Source organism: Aythya marila (assembly GCF_965140915.1).
Source record: "Aythya marila genome assembly, chromosome: 2".
Lineage (NCBI taxonomy): Eukaryota > Metazoa > Chordata > Aves > Anseriformes > Anatidae > Aythya > Aythya marila.
In genome coordinates, this window is record NC_139043.1 from 146,956,099 (window position 1) to 146,968,223 (window position 12,125).

The window sequence follows — 12,125 nt, forward strand, 5'->3', positions numbered from 1 at the left end:
CCCAGTCTTGTTGCACCTCCCTGCTCCAGAGGCCCATGCCCACCAGCTGGAGACTGGCACCTCTATGCCACGCTAACCACAGGCAGCACAGCTCCTGTTCACCCTGCTGGCACCTCACCTCGCTTGGCCAGCTCCGCCTGACACGGATTAAGCAGCTCTCATGTGATCCCTGCAGCCGGCAGGGCTGGTATGGGCATAGACAGGGAAGCAACACCAGGCTGCCGGAGGGCAGAAGCCTTCAGCTGGCACATATGTTTATATATGTATTTATTTATTTTTTTTTCAGCATGCCTCTTGCTCTTCCTTTGGCCTTGTGAGAGCACATCGCATCATTTGGCCTTGGCCTTGCTGTGTTTGAGCTCAGAGCAGTGCCACCACCTTGTGTGGGTGTGCGGGGCTGTCGCAAAGGTGATTACACCGATTGACACAGGCCGAGCTTATTCAGCCTGTAACGTTGGATAATTTGCAGAGTGAGACCACCACGCAGGCTGCGGAGCTAAACAATGCAGGCACTGAGCAGGTATTACACGTGTTTGTGGAAAGAGGATTGTGGGGTTTCCTCCTGCAATGAGAGACACTCAAGACTTTGCCGATCTTCCATGCCAGGGCTGGGGGGAATGCTTGGCAGCCAGCTGACACCCCACCACCAGCCTCCTGAGTGTGCCCTGAAGGGGCTCAGACCCAAAGGAGGGTTTGTGGGTGCTCACAGGGTCTGCACCCTGACTTCTGATCACTGGAGCTGCCTCACCGGGGGTGGCCACAGCAACACGTGTGACCATGGGTGGCTTCTCTGGGTAGTCGGGCAGCCGCTGGGTGGAGATGCCTCTGTCTCCTCATGGCACATGGAACTGGCACCATGTAGCACACAGGCGAGTCTGGGGAGCTGGGAATCGCAGCTTCCTTTGGAGGTGATGTGGAACAGCAGCTCTGCATGTGTTTTGCAGAAGAAGGAAGGGAGTCCTAGGGAGAAAGGAATGAAAGCTCAATTTTGGGGGCTGTTTGATACATATTTCTCTTCCTCTCTGGCATCCAGAAGCTGTGAAGCAGCCATCAGGGCCCCAATAAGGGCAATATCCACGTGGACGCACAGGGCCAGCTCTGTGCCACTGTTTCCGCCAGCCCCCAAAATGGGAACACTCTTGGTGAAATAATGTGCGAGGCTGCTCCAGCACTCAAGCCCTTTCTGATGGAAGGATCCCTCATTTCCATCAGGACCCCCAGATTTTGGTCTTTATCCCAGGTTCACTGACCTCAGGATGTCACTTATTTGGGACCTGGGCTGCAGCCAGGTGGGAGAGAGTGGCCCAAATCCACCTTCATGTCACCTCCTCTGTCCCACTGGGGCACAGCAGCTCCCTGGAGGTATTTGGGTCCCCCCGCTCAGGACAGCTCTCCCAGCTCTCACCATGAGCATGCAAAGTTGTTTTTTTCCAATCCGTCTTTCTGTGCCTGGCTCAAACTGCTAGACCACAGAGTCACTTTGGACAAAGCCTCATTTTGTACCCTCATTTTGTACCTTTTGCATTTGCAATGACTGGGCTGTTCCTGCAGATGAGCTTTTTATTGCACCATTCAAAGAGCTGTCGGGGAGTCAGGACCATACTCACTGATTAATTGAAATGGCTCTCGCTATTCATGTTTTCAGAATTACATTGAACATCTCACCTGAGCTGGGTATGGATGTGTGCTGTGCAGGTGAGCTTGGTGTGGCAGAAGTAGCTTCTAGCCCAGCCACTGCATCTGATGGGTACTGTTGGGGTGTGCGTGCAGTGGGGAGAACATGCAGCAGCTCCTGCTTCTCCCAAAGGTGCTCCTGGATGGAGCAAAATTTGTGTAGAAAAAAAAAAAAAAAATCACCTAGCATTGAAGGTTCCAGTTCCAGCCCTGAACGGAGGAGGATGCCTTTCATTTCATAGAATTGCAGAATCATCAGGGTTGGAAAAGCCCTCCAAGACCATCTGCTCCAACCATCCCCCAACCACCAATGTCACCCACTGAACCATGTCCCCAAGCACCACATCCAACCTCTCCTTGAACACCCCCAGGGAGGGGGACTCCACCACCTCCCTGGGCAACCCGTCCCAGTGCCTGACTGCTCTTGCTGAGAAGAAATGTCTCCTCATTTCCAGTCTGAACCTCCCCTGGCACAGCTTGAGGCCATTCCCTCTGGTCCTATCACTGGTTACCTGTGAGAAGAGGCCGACCCCCAGCTCCCCACAGCTTCCTTTCAGGCAGTTGCAGAGAGCAATGAGGTCTCCCCTGAGCCTCCTCTTCTCCAGACTAAACAACCCCAGCTCCCTCAGCCACTCCTCACAGGACATGTGTTCCAGATTTTTTTTTTTTTTACTTCTTACATTTTTACTTGCTGAAAGTAAGCAAATACATAAATAAAAAGGAAAATAGTGCTTGTTTTGCCCTCATTGTGGAGATTCACTCTGCTTTTACTGCTCCACCAGCATCCGCATTTTCGATTATTATCCCCCCCCCCCCCCCCCAACACACACTCCCCGCACTGCCAACCACCACCCTTAACCCGAACGGGGGCTGCCTACCCCCTCCTTTCATTCTGGGGAAGGTGTGCGGGACCCTCCGACCCTTTACCCCTCCATCCATCCCCGGGCACTTCGCGAACCCAAAAAGAGGGGGGAGTGTGGGGGGGGCGGTGACGTCACGAGCCGCTCGCCAGCACAACGTTCCATTGAGGCGAGCGCGTGCTCCGCCGAGCACATGGGCGCTCCGCGCTGCTTTGCCTTTTTTATTTTCCTTTGCAGCGCTCCATGGCTTATTTCTATTTCTTTTATTTATTTATTTATTTATTTTGCTCCCGGCCCTCCGGACCCCTTTCTCAGAGAGAAAGGGAGAGAGGTTGTGTTTTTTTTTTTTTTTTTTTTTTTGGGGGGGGGGGAAAGGGCGCGGTGAGTACCGGGGCTTGCAGTTAACGGCGGTGGGGTGAGGGGAGGTTGTTTGCATGTGTGCTCTTTACTTCTTTTATTATCATTGTTGTTATTATTATTTTCCCCTTGCTTTAATCATTTCTCCCTCCCCCCCGCTGTGGGGCTCGCAGGTCGCGGTGGAGTTTTGCAGCGTTGGCGCGGATGGAGGTGGGGAGAGGGTTTGTGTGTGTGCGTGTTTGTTGTTTTTGTTTTTCCTTTTATTTTCTTATTTTTTGAAGTCTTTTTAAAGCGTTGGGGGCGACGGTGGGCTAAAAATAGAGCGTGCGGAGCCAAATCCCTGCGGATGGGGAGGCGAAGGGGTCGGGATGCCTCCCATCGCGGCCATAAAGGTCGGCGGCGGTCGGGGTGCGGGAGGCTGGGGAATGCCCCGGCGGCGTCTCCCCCCATTCCCCCTGTCCCCCATATCCCGGCCCTACAGCCGGGGGGTGCTCCCCGAGGCCCTGCCAAGCCGTTTCGGAGCGGGGCAGCTCGGGATGGGCAGGGGGGGTCCGGGGGTGCCGGCTGCGGGGGGCGTTGGTGCTGTGCGATGCGCGCAGCCGGGGGGCTGCGGGGGGCTGCAGGACCCGGCCCGAGCTCTCCTGATGTCAGCTGGGTGCCACCGAGGCCTTAGGAGGAGGATGCAAGAAGGGCTTAGGCCTCCTTTTCCTTAAAAAAAAAAAAAAAGGCTGTTTTCGGTTTGTTTGTTTATTTGGTTTTGGAAGCCCTGGTTAATTTGGAGAGGCCACATCTCCTGGTTATGGATAAGCGGTGGTAAAATGTTTTCGTCGACGAGGCACTTCAGGACTCGAGTCTTAACCTAGCAAACCGTCGGTTAGTGCATCTTAAAATACCCTGCGGAGAAATGCCAGCAGAACTGATAATCCTGCCTGAAAGATGCTGGAGGCCTGCGCAGAAATCTCTTTTAATCACATTTGTGTTGACAAGTTTAGGCATGTTGGCCTGTCCACGTATCTGGTCAGAGGCAGGGCGGTGCAAACCCCGTGCTAGTTCCTTTTTGCTAATGTGTTTGTTCCAAAATAGGCATTATTTAAGGCATTGATTTGGAACGAAACATGTGCCTGATGAGCTTTTCTGGGGGTATGTTAGACCGTATTAGCTAGTGTGTTGTGGATGTGTTATGGCTGTACAGAATGAGATTGTTTGTTTCTTCATCAAGCAGAAATAGGCTCGTCAATATCAGTTTGTGCCACTGGTTTGGATTGTCATAACAGCACTAGTACCTATTGCTGTAAAATACGAGTATTTTTAAAAAAATCTAGCTCAGAAGTGTTGACATCTCTGTTAGAAATGATGTTGCAGTGCAATATTCGGTAACGTCTTACAAACACCATTTCCTTTCCACTGTGATTTTAAAAATTATATAATAAGCATGTGTATTTTCCTAGCACGTGGACCAGTCGGATGCTCTTTTGTGCTAGGTGCTGTGTGTCTCTGATAAGTGCCAGTTCACACCCCAGGGACTTTGGAGTGTTTTTATGCATACTTTGCATTGTTTTAGAAACAAACCTCTAACTTCTGTTGTTTGTTTTTTTTCTTTTTTCCCTCTCTCTCCCTTCTAACAGCATTAAGTCATAGGTTAGCAGTGCAATAATTCTGATAGATAAGACTGTGCCTTTGTGTATTTTAAGTTATATGAACGTAGTTAGCTGTGCAGGTGAAATTTGCCAGCCATTGGGAATGCCTCTGTGCTTGTTAGGTGTGAAATAGGCTGTGCATCTTCACCTCCAGCATCCCTGCACGGGCACAGCGAGAGCAGCACAAGCTCCCTGCCTCCACAGGGCTGAAATGATTTTGCATCCAGAGGGCTGAAACGATTTTGCATCCCCTGCTCGATCTGGGTGCTGATGGCCACGCAGCGTGGGAGCAGCTCAGCAATAGTGAAAATAAGGGAAGGCTCAGGCCTGCCTCTGGTGAACAGCCCATCTGTTGCAAAAATGGATTATGTATATGAAGTGGTTCTTAAAATGGAAGATCGGTTCCTTGCGTGAACTTGCGTGTGTGGAATATAACTTTTGTGGGAGCCAACTGCTTTCTGAAACGGATGAAGTTGTGTCTGCCGACAGCACAGCCCATTTGTGCGGTTGTGTTTGTCTCTCCCCGTGACCCTGCCGAACCAAAGCATAGATTTCGGTTTAATTATCTGCTAAACTTTGAGCTTGTGCTTAATTCTTTGCAGGATCTGAACCATATCTTCCTGTTTTTAATCAGAATGCTTTGCAAAGAGTGCTTACAGTTCCCAGCTGTGTGTATTTCACCGACTTTTACACCAAGAATTGCTGGTAGGGGAAGCTGCCCATAGTGCTGAGGTTGTGGAGCAAGGGTAGGGAAAATTTGTATTTCTATGAACTTTTAATCTGTTGGAATATCTTGTGTTTTTTGTTACCTTTCAGATGAAGATGTTCAGTGGGTTACTACAGTATCGCTTTTTCTGTAATTATCTGGTGCAGCCATACTAGGAATTGCAAGGTAGGGCTTACATGAGTTATATCTCCATAAAAAAAATGTCAGATATATTTATCTATAGGTGTGTGCATGCACACAAACAGATATATTTCCCCCATTGGTCTGCGCAGGCACTGACAGGCCATGGCAAGGGGAAATGCTGGGCTTGTGACCTGGGAGGTGTTTCTGGGCTTTGCAGGAGCTCTGGGGCTCATCCTTTGCTCCTGACACGTGGATTTAGAGCAGGCTCGTGCCAGCACCTGTGGTGTGGTGCACTGCAGCTTGGAGTAGTGCCAGAGATTTGGGGACGCATTTACCGAGGCTGCTGTCGCTGGTGCAAGTGGCTGCTGCTTCGGGGCGGATGTCACGTCCAGCGGGTCAGTCCCCAGAGCGACAGAGGAGGACAAAGTGGTTTGTGTTTGCACCAGTTAGGAAATATGGAGGGGGGTCTCTCTGAACTTCGGGGGAGCCACCGAGCTGGTCTCCGTGCTTCTGCTGGAGGTGGGGGGCTTGCTGCCCCGACCCTCTGCTGCTGGCCCTGGTGTAGGGTGGCCACGTGGTGTAAGGTCCTGCTTTGCGAGCTGAGAAGGGTGCAGGGCTGTAAACAGAAATAGCACAGAGGAAGATGCGTACCTGCTCAGGAAGCTTTTGACTGTTTGCAGCAAGGTGATACAGATCTTGCTTTGGAGCACGGGAGGATGCATTATTTTCTGTCTCCTCGCTGGCTGATGGCTTTAACACCAAACACCTGCTTACCTCCTGGCTAGATTTATGGAGAACGTGAGAGGGGGAATAAAGAAACAACCTGCCTCTTGGACCCATCACTGCCGTGTATGGGCCACGTTTCCCCTTGCCACAGCTGCCTCTATTCTGAGTCAGCCTGCCTTATGTAGCAAAGTGCGTGGGGTCCTGCAAGGCATGCAGCAGTCCATGTGCAGCTCCCTGAGGTTTATTTATACCTATATACATGCAGGTGCAGTGCCTGCCTGCCCTGTGCTTGCTGTGCTCCCGGTTTGGTGGAGGACAGCATTTTTCAGAGACCAGCATTGTGCTAAAGCAGCCTTCCTTAGTGTTTCCTGAATTCTGGCTCTGGGAAGTACCAGGGGACATTTGGGGGAGGATCGTGGCTGCCTGTCGCTGCACATGAGATGGATGACAAGCAGTGAGGTGCTTACCCGGTGCCTCAGCTCCGCCAAGCTGAAGGCAGCGCCTGCGAGGAATGCAGGGTAACATGAGCACAGGGACAGCCAGGTGTGCAGAGCATCCTCAGTTATTTGCAAGCCAGACCTGTATGAATGAAATGCCTTTCAACTCATTCTGAGGTGGTGCTGTATTCTTTAGATACAGGTGTGAGTATCAGTGTGGAGCTGGGTCTTGGAAATCAGGGTCTGCCTGCATATCTCTTAGCATTTCCCAGCAGGTTTGTCCTGCCTGTGCTGAAGGCTCTGCTGTCACATCTCCACGGCTATTGATGTCTTAGATTTGTCAGCAGATCCTGCAGTTATACCCCCATCACCTTGAAGGAAAAATGATCCGTGTGTGAATTGCTGCTGGTGGAAATACATGAGGCAGGGAAGGGCTGCGTAATGCAGCAATGGGAGGCGTAGCTGGAACCAGTGGCTGGGGAGCCAGATGAGACAGTAGGCAACTGGAATCTGAAGTTATGGCACAGGTCTTTAATTGCAAGGTGGTTAGCCACTGGAAGAAATGACCAAGAGAAGGGATGGGTTCTCTCTGTTGGTCATTTCTGCCTTAAAACCTGAGTTGGAAAAGGCAGCAGAGGAAATCTTGTATGGAAATTATTGAATGGGTTCCCGCAAATTGGCTCCCGTGCCAGAAGAAGGGAGGTTTGGCCATGGCTGCATCAGGGTTGTGTGGGTGGTGGGAGCTTGTCTGTGCTGCCAGAGGATGGGCCGAGCTGAGATGGGGTTTGCAGAGCAGCCTGGTGAGAAAGTGCAGCCCAAAGCCCTGGAAAGACTGTGCGTTTGCACATAGGAGCGTCATTGCTACAAGATGTTTTGGAAGACAGCGTTTTCTTTGAGAGTCATCTCTTTGAATGCCTTGGTCAGGAAAACCTGGTGCAACTGCCCTTCTGCCTAGAAACCCTTTATTATATTCCTAGTCAGAGCTGTGGTGGGGCTCTTGCTGTGCCAGGCACGGCCTGGTGGCCTCGTGGTGCTCCAGAACCTGCACGTGGCCAGGAGCTGCAGGACATGGAGCGCTTCCCTGGGGGGGGTGAGAGAATGGCATTGCCAGGGCCCTCACCTGAAAGCTGGGGCCTTGTCCAGGTGCTGGCCGAGCCCCAGTCCTGCGAAGGAATGCAGAGGAGCCCCCAAAAGCTCTCTTCTGTTTTGGGAGCAGAGGTCCCTACCTCAAGAGCAGTGCTCAGAGCTGTAGGCTGCTTCGTAAGGGCTTGGTGGAGAGCAGAAGTGGGTGGAAGAGGCAAGACAACATCCCATTACACACTGTGTGGAGCAGCTTGTGGGGATCCTTGATGTGATCTGGATTGTACTGGGAGCCCCCAGGCTCTGAAGCAGGGCCACTGCAGGGATCCAGTCCCATTTCCAGCCCACCATCATCTTTCCTTTATCGAGCCAGCACAGTCCAGTCCACTTCTCCCTGGTTTCTTCTGAAAACCTTTTCCCTGCTGCTTGGCTTCCCTGGATAACTGCTGGTTCCATGCCAGGGACACATTTTAGCATTACTGGTGAAGTTGAGCTGGTTAAGGGTATGTCACGCCAGTAACACCTTCAGTGTGGGTGGAGCATCACAGTGGTGATAGAGGCCAACACGTTAGAACTGTTATAAGCTCTTCAGCATTAGGATAGCTGGACTTCAAAGATTGCTTGCCTTGCTTTTTTCTTACAGTTAGAAGGACTGAAATTTTTGATCTTTTCGCCGATTACAGAAGGTCAACGTCCTATGTGGTCCTGTATAAATCTCAGCTGGTGTCGGGGGACAGTTGTCAGTAACTTAGAAAGAAGAAGAAAAATCCAACTTAACAGCATGTGAAAGAAAAAGCAACAACTAACAACTTCTGATCGACTCAACACTTAGAAATTTGAGCCATAGGTTTGATCATACTGTAAAGCACTTCTTTTTGAAAGCTGAGCAAAATCTGTGCCAAAATAACTTGCATTGTATTGCCTTGTGCAGTGCCCTGCCCAGGCAGGGGCGAGCCCTGTGGGACAGGACTGGGTGTGCAGCTGGAAAGGACTTGCCAGCTGTGCAAGGAGAGTGTGGCTCAAGAATTTGGAGCCTTACTGCCTACATAGGGACTGCTCCCTGTGTGTGCCTGCAGGTCATCAGCACGTAGACCCCTTGGGGTGTGCTGCTGGTTTACTGGGGTGTTTGGACATGAGAGAGTACGGATGTAAATGAGTGCTGAAAGGTAAAGAATGAAACACAGGTATGAGAACTGTGAAAGCTGCTTAAGAGAAGGTGGCTTTTCCTGGAGAGCTTTCTGCCAGGTGCTGTATCCTTGCAGCTTGGTGTTCGATCCTCTATCACTGTCCTCTGGCAACCATTGAGCTGCTGTTGTAGAAATGTGCTGCTGTGTGCTGGTTGACGTGGTGGAAACTGCAGCTGTGGGCTTGTGCCTTACCTGTGTCGGAGCATGTGGGACGTGGAGCAGCGGCCAAAGCCCAGGCTGCCCTCAGCTTTGTATTTTGCCTTTTCCACATGGAAACATTTCTATCTTGGGTCCCTCTTTGCTAATGTTAGAGTTTGGTAATGATACAAGTAAATACATTTTTAATATTAACTGTGGTAGAGACATGATGTTTATGAATGTATCCCTGCTGCATTCCCTAGACGTGATAGAGACCCTAACATTTATGATACATCAATGTAGCCCTGCTATAGCAGACCCTAGATGTGATAGACCAAAACTCCTTTGTTTCAGCTGATTTTATAAACAGGTAGTCACACGTATCAATGAAGTGATCTGTAATTTATCACACAGAGCAAACAGCTAATATACGTCATTTTGGAAATATTTAGTAACATTTCCAGCCTCATTTAAATAGTAACAGCTTGTTTATTTTTTGTCTCCTACATCAGGGTAGGAAGGTGTGAAATACACTTTCCCAGAAATGATCATGAGGGGAGCAAAGGCCAAGAGCTTGGTGCTGTGGCACAGGTGGCTTGAAATGCCACTCTGAGGCTTTCAGATGGTGGTGTGTTTGCTTTCAGGTATCTCACAACTGGCTCTGGTTCTTATGTTAGCTTGCTTTTAGGTGTATGGTGTGTAAAGCTTTAAATTTTTCTTAAACATTAAAAAGGCTTCCATTAGATGACATAATAATACTAACAAAAAAGTACATGCTTGATTTTACAGAGGAAAATAAGCAGTCTTGTTTACAAGATGGGAGGTTGGACTGGAGACCCTGGGGGGTTCTTCCTGCCAATGTTTCTCTGCTTCTGTGGTTACTGAGGGAAAAATGGAAAAGACAAGCTTCAGGTCTTGGTTTGTGGAATGAGATGGAAGGAGGCCCAGCTTTCTGGAATACAAATGATTAGTAAATAAAAACAGTTAAGATTAGAAGGAAGAACATTAGAGGGAGAACTCTGTCTCCATGATGGGGTGAAGAGCCTGTACCAGGTCCTATACCTATGCCTGCAGCCCCCCACAAGTACCTGGGCATGGGCACCAGCACCCCAGATGTGGTAGGATGGGTGAAGGCTAAGCTGCTACATGAAACGTGCAGCTTGGGTGAAGGTAAGGTTGATACCTTGGACCAGTGCAATCACAACAACATGAGTCAGATCAGGAATTTGATGTGTACGTAATGGTGCTAAAGGAAATCATACTTGCACTTGTGTGGTGTCTTCCAAATTGCTGCTCGGGTGCGACTGAAGGAAACGCCCCAAGCACCTCAGTGAGAGGAGGAGATGCTGCTGCTATTTGCCATCCAGGAAGCTGAAGGAGTGAGAAGTTAGTTTTGAAATGTTTTCCATATCTTAGTTGGCATTAAGACCCACCAGAGCTGGTTGTCACAGGCAGCTTGGATAGACGGTGGGGTTCCCCGTACTTGGCTGTGGGCAGGGTGTGAGGGCTCTGCCCTCAGCAGCCATTTCTTCTCCTTCCTCTTCCGCTCTTCACCTTTGAATGCATCGGGGCAGTCACTGCATTTGTATTTTTGTTCACAGTGGAGGACGGCAGGGCCCTGATGTCACCTTGACCCTCAGAGCCTCACTGAAATAGTAAAGGTCCTGTGCTTGTGCTTGGCATGGTCAGAGATGGCAGTGGTGACTTTGGTAGGCTGTCTTTGAGGGGAAGGTCTGGTGACCACAACTGACACTACTGGACAGAAAAAAACTTGAAAACTTTTCACCAGTTAGCTCTGTGAGGTCATGCAAGTGTTGAAGGACTGGAAATAAAATCTCCCTTAGCTCCTAGCTTAGTGCAGAAGGAAAATATGAGTACCAGCTTTTCATCACCCATACCACAGTCTACTCCCATTCTTCCTACGGAGGTAGGAGCAGGAGGAAAAGGGGAAGGGAAGGGAGGTTTGCAGTAATTTTATAATTTTAATTTTAAAGTTAAGTGCATTAAGTACAATTTACAGGTTACTAAGTGGTAATGTGAGTATAACCATCTTTCATACAGTTTGCAGACTATTTGGAGCCCAAGAGACTGTACCTTAGCATAAGGCATAACACATTGCCTTGTATTGTAGGCTGTGCACTGCTGTTGGTACCCTGTGTCCCTGTGTTCCTTTTAAATTTTGATGACCTAAGAGATTTTTAGCAAAAACCTTATTTTGCAGGATGTTTTCAGTGACTTCTAGTAAGTATTTTTCTTGGATACTTTCATGAGATACATTACAGGATTTATCTGTATTTTAAAATATCTGTGTTTTTAAAATTTGTATTTTAAAATATCTGTGTTTTTAAAATTTATATTTTAAAATAGGATTTAAATTATTTTTATTCTTAGAATCATAGCATGGTTTGTGTTGGGAGGGGCCTTTAAAGATCATACAACCCACCTGTGATGGGCAGGGACATCTTTCACTAGGTAGGTTGCTCAAAGCCCCATCCCCAGCTTCTGTGGACAACCTGTTCCAGCATCTTATCACCTTCATTATCAGAAATTTCTTCCTTTAGTAACTGCTAACAGCACCTCACAGAGCAAGCATTATAGAAGGGGACAGTAAGACAGAGGGATTAAAAAACCTGCCCTCACTTGTGCTAATCCATCATGTCTGGGAGAGCTTATAGTTGGTCTTGGTAATGTAATATTAGGAGTGCTAATATTCACAGTAACCAACAGCGGTATCTTGTCCTTCTTAGAACATAGGGATGCTGAGCATTTAAAATGCTGTTGTCTCTACTGTGGCAGCAGAAACAGCCTAAGATACCAACAGGGACAGGGTTGGTGTGTGGGATCTGGCTCCCAGGCCTGGACCCTCTCTGTTATGCCATGCACTCTTGAAAGTCTTGAAGTCTAGACTAAATCTATTTTAGGTCTCCTTGAGGCATGGCAAAGCCTGTAGACCCATGAAATACTGCTTATAACATCAATATTCCTTTGGAATATATGAAAGCATTTCAATGCCTATTAGAAGTTGGCAAACAGTAAGGTTGAGCTCATGCAGCTGTGGTTTCATTGGAGGCTTGGCAGGCAGAGAAGGTCTGCCCAGGGAGGTTCCCAACCTCCCTCCACCATGGCAGGCCACAGTGGGTCTAGAAGAAGGATCTTGTAATCATGTTCAAGTCCTTTTG

The 12,125-nt window shown here is 49.1% G+C and overlaps 1 long non-coding RNA gene across 4 annotated transcripts in view; it reads left to right on the forward strand.

Moving 5' to 3' along the window:
• The first annotated feature begins 2,720 nt into the window (after window positions 1-2,720).
• LOC309874246 overlaps window positions 2,721-12,125 on the forward strand; it is an 89,162-nt gene continuing 79,757 nt past the window's right edge. For 3 of the 4 annotated variants that reach the window (XR_014316801.1, XR_014316802.1, XR_014316803.1), the window contains exon 1: window positions 2,721-2,865. This is a non-coding gene — a long non-coding RNA (uncharacterized lncRNA). Of the gene's footprint in view, window positions 2,866-3,064; window positions 3,102-12,125 lie in introns of all 4 variants that reach the window. The other variant, XR_014316800.1, reaches the window with a different exon arrangement.